Raw genomic sequence first — 4,608 nt, forward strand, 5'->3', positions numbered from 1 at the left:
TGCTCCCCGAGCAGCGGCAGCGCCCGAGCGCCGCGCCGCCGGCTCCGCGGCTGGGCATGAGCGCCGGAGAGGCACGGCCGAGGGGAGGGAGGGAGGCTGGATCCGCCACGGACGCCCCGGCAAGCGCTCAGCCCCCAGCATTTAAAGAGGCAGCTCTTCTTTTCTTTTTTCTTTTCTCTTTTTTTTTTTTTTCTTCCTTCCTTCCCACCCCACCCCCCGGCTTCCTCCCCCTCACCTCCCTCGGCCCCGCACCTTTTCCCTCTCCTCGCTCCTACATGCCAAGCGCTTCGCTCCCCGCCGAGGCTGGTGGCAGGCGGAGGTCGGGCGCAGGGCTGCCGGCGCCGCCGCTGCGCAGCTCTGCGCGGGCAGCGCGCTCAGCCCGAACTCGCACAGGCGCGGCGCCTTTAAGGGAGCGGTGCCACGGCAGCCCAGCCCGCCGGTGTGTTCGGGGGGAGGCTCCGCAGACGGAGTTTGCCCGGGACGGCGCCGAGAGGCGAAGAGGAGCCGCGGTGTGCGGCGGTGCGAGCGCCGCGGTGCCCGCGCAGAGGCGCGGAGCTGCCCCGGGGGAGCGCCAGGAGGTTCCTCCCCGGGGCCGCGCACGGTGACAGGGAAGTTGTTAAGTGAGCACAATCAAAGCGCGCTGTTCTCCTGGGCTGACTTAACGCCTTCGATTCCTCCATGCGCGGAGTGTGTAATTTGGTTTATTAATTTATTTTCTTTCCGACTCCAAGCGCTCAGTCTCTTTTTCAATATAGAAGATTATGATTCTTTCTCCCCTGGAAAGGCATTATGAGATCTGGTGGGAATATTTTGCTTTCTGTGTTTTGGAGAACATAAAACAATATTTTGCTTTTTCATTAATGCCTAGTTAGTGTGCTAGGTGGGTTTATTTTTTATACTATTTTAACAGTCACTGGTAAATTCACGCTGTTAAAATAGACTACAGAGATAATTTATGGGATGTAGGAGTAATGTCTTTAATTTTGTCTCATTTATTCCTTTTGTCTGTTGTTTTGTAATTTATAAGCCCAACTGCAACTGCTGTTCTGAGTATCCACTAAATAGCGGCAAATGAAGGAACAATTGTTGTGTTACCAGGGCCCTGGGCACTGCCCACAGGCTCAAAGAATACAATTTCCATCAGATTCTACATCTCTGTGGTTTCAAATACAGACCTGCCCTTTGGGGTGAGCAGAATTGCTCCATCTGGGACTGGGGAGATGAGCACTGCTTGGGATGGTGGGGCACTGCAAGCAATTGCAGCAGTGACAGCCTGATCAGGACCTTTTCCTTTTGGATTCAGCTGGTGGTTATGTCGATGGGAGCATTTTTGAAATGAACCTCCCAAACACCCAGCCCTGACACGCGTGCACTTTGGTTTGCACACATCCCAGTGTGTTTTCAAACAGTGCACGTTTCTTTCACATCCCACCAAACTAGATGTACCCTGTGTGGCAGGGCTGGGTCAAGGCTAGCTGAGCAAATGTCCAAAATGTATTGCATGTAGATGTGATTTCTGGGCACTGCGTGTTTCCCCCTACAGTTCCTCTCCTCTATAGCTGCTGTTGAACAAAAGAGGGCCCTGCTTCATAGTCAGAGCATTGTGAAAATGCTTTGCTAATTAAGGATGGGCATGTGTGAGAGTATCCTAAAACGAGGAGCTAAACTGAACATAGAAGTGTTTTTTTGATGTTCTCCTACTTCCATTGGAAGCTTTGTCTCAGCAATGTATCTTACTGTCTCTGGGCCAGTTATACTTCTTCATTAAAATGTTTGGCAACCCTGTGTTCAAGGCCAAGTTTCATTCTGAATCTTCGGCAGTGTGTGAAAGGATGTGTCTGTGCATGAGGGGAAACTCAGTATGGCCCAGGCAGTCATTTGTGTGTTCATGCACATCCACAAAGATTTGCAGCTATCATGCTTTCTCTTTTTCTTGTCTGCTTCATTTCACCTCAGTGCTTTATTTTCTGCACCTTGTCTGCTGCTTTTGATCTCTTTGAGCTTCCTTGCTATGACTGCTCCATGGAATCCATACTGTCTGTTCAATCCACTGTTTTCTATGGTAGGAAGCCTTTGGTGAGTGTTTTTGTATTGTAAACCACATCCATAATGGCTTACTGTACACATAGGTAAGGAATTGGGTGGAAAATCCACACAGAATCTACCTATATCACTTTGCCTAGTGCCTATATATCACTTTGACTAGTGCCTAAAATTATGATGGTTAAAACTTCTTCATGCTTAATTGCTAAGCCTAAAAGCAGCCGTGCTTGCACACATACTGAAGTCAACAGCAAAGCCCACACTGTTAGGTACAATTCCTCCCTGGGGTCACTCCCAGGTTCCAGTCATTTGCTTGTTCAGATTGCAGAAGTATTTCTTCTTTGTAAATTCTCTTTTGGAGAGAAAGATCCACCCCAGACAAAACAGCTTTCCTTCTGGAGTGGACTCGTTCCAGCAGCTCCCTTATCTGAGTCCCTCCAAAGACTGCAAGGAAACAGGGTTCAATCTATGTGAGATCTGTCTCACTCAGCTCTACAAGAGCCCTCCAAAATTTTCACAGCTGAATTTCATGTCCATATACTCTCAATCTATTGTTGAATTCAGCAACACATCTACAGGTTCCTGGCAAAAATACTGTTCTGATGGGTCTTAATAAGGCTTGTGCAGTATTTGATGCCTGAAACTTTGATAGCCCATTTTAAGGCAAAAATACCTGCCATGCTGGAGGGCTCTCTGGGAAGCCAAATCTGGAAGCCATTGATGTATAAAGAGGAGACTGCAACTCTTGGAGACTGTGGGACATCTGTGGAGCAAGTGACTTCTATTAATCTGTAGCTGCTACCATCCAGGGGCCTTTGTAGTGCTAGTTGTGGTTGTTTAAACTTAAAGTGAATTTTGAGAATTAGATGTAACAGTTATTTTGTTGTCCCAACAGTATATCATTTTGTTGCTCCAACTGCAACCTTACACATATTTTACATCCAGAGATTGAAAAGGTGGTATGGATTTGAAATCACATTCATATCCTTACTTGGATATGAAGTGCTGTGGTCACACTGTTTTTGTTATTAAAAGATATCCAGGATGAGAAAAAGAAGTCTTGCTATGTGTTTATTTATTTTTTTTCTTAGCAGTGCTTCTAAGTAAGACAAGGTTTAGTCTCATATTCTGTAAGCACATTCTGTTTCACAGGTATTCAGCCAGCTGATGGCTATGACACCCTTGAATTATTTAATAGCTTCCATTTCTTTTTTGCAGTAGAGTTTTATGAGAACTGAGATAAACTATGCTCCATTTGGCGTGTAAGCGCTCTACATCATAGACCTAGTGAACCAGCGTGCTTAAACACCATGGTGGAATTAGGGGCACTGGAAAAACACCCACTTCCTAGTGAAGTCCATGGAAGTTCTTCCATAGAGTTCTGGAGAAATAAATCATGTCCTTAACTGAGGGCAGTGTATGACCTGAGAGTCACTTGATGGATGGTGTCCTTCCATGATAACCATTGCTAGGTCCTCCAAGGATATTTGGATTCAGAATAGTAACGTTTCTTTTGTGACCTCTTTGTCCTCCAGTGGAAGCTGCATCCCTGAGTCAGGCACCAAGGTCCTGTAAAGCCAGGAATGCCACCTAAAATGAGATTCATCCAACCTGGCATGCCAGTGGTAGCTGGAAGGGAATGGGACAGAGAGTTAGTGTCCTGACAGCTGTTGGAATATGGTGCTTTCTTTCACTTGTGTCACCCTAATACTCTCCCAAGGTTAAGTGCTTTAATGAGGTTGGATTTTCTCACACACAAGAGGAAATGGTGCCACGTCAGTTAATAAAAAGCATTAATATTTAAGATTGCTTCCTTGGGGTATGAAAGACCGAGGTTGAAGTCTCTTATCTCACTGAAGGAATTTGAACTGATATCTCCCGGGAGGGTACTGGAAGCCACCAGACTGTAAGCTCTTTTTGAGCAAGTCTTGCTTTCTCTGTCCCACTGAAGCTGTTCAGCTTTGGATGGGCTCATTAAATACCCATTCAATCTGTCTGAAAGAAAAGAAAAGAATGACAACATCTCTTAGATCAGATGCAAGAAGGGAATGAGAGTGCTTTGAGGTCCTCTCTAATGAATATTCAGATGTCTCACAATCATGCAGTATCTTCATCAGGAGCCATTCAGACAGACCCACCAGAAAGATCAGAAAGTTTTGTTTTAGGACGTGGTCATGAGAGTTTTCTTCATGTCTGTGCTGGAGCTGGAAGAGATTGGACCTCTGGGTCTCACATATCCTGCATGACTGGTGTAACCCAGATGGTATTAGATATCAGCCCCTCTCGGTTTCTGTTGTGTTAGAGCCGTGCCATACTGCTGTCTCTGCTGGGCCAGGCCTCATGAATGCAGAACTGAGAGTTTGTGACATGAGTTTGGGCTTCTGTGAGAAATATGCTGGCACTACTCAGTGGTTCTGCTTGTGTCTCCAGGGGAAATATCAGGAATTTTGAGAACCAGAAAATTTATCTACCTCAAAATGTTGAGAAATATTGTAGAATGTTGGTATTTCTGGACCTTGAATTTCATATTTGACATGAGACAGATAATCAGCCTCTGGTGTCAGG

At 46.1% G+C, this 4,608-nt stretch overlaps 1 protein-coding gene across 2 annotated transcripts in view; it reads right to left on the minus strand.

The window, feature by feature from the left end:
- Positions 1-378, minus strand: part of LRATD2 (LRAT domain containing 2) — a 6,910-nt gene extending 6,532 nt beyond the window's left edge. Inside the window, exon 1 of one of the 2 annotated variants that reach the window (XM_041407567.1) lies at positions 253-378. The gene's annotated coding sequence lies outside the window, so the exon portion shown is untranslated. Of the gene's footprint in view, positions 1-235 lie in introns of both variants that reach the window. The other variant, XM_041407569.1, reaches the window with a different exon arrangement.
- Positions 379-4,608: the final 4,230 nt, after the last annotated feature.

The sequence above is a fragment of the Onychostruthus taczanowskii genome, unplaced genomic scaffold (genome assembly GCF_017590055.1).
Source record: "Onychostruthus taczanowskii isolate IOZ18803 unplaced genomic scaffold, ASM1759005v1 scaffold27, whole genome shotgun sequence".
NCBI classification, from domain to species: Eukaryota; Metazoa; Chordata; class Aves; order Passeriformes; family Passeridae; genus Onychostruthus; species Onychostruthus taczanowskii.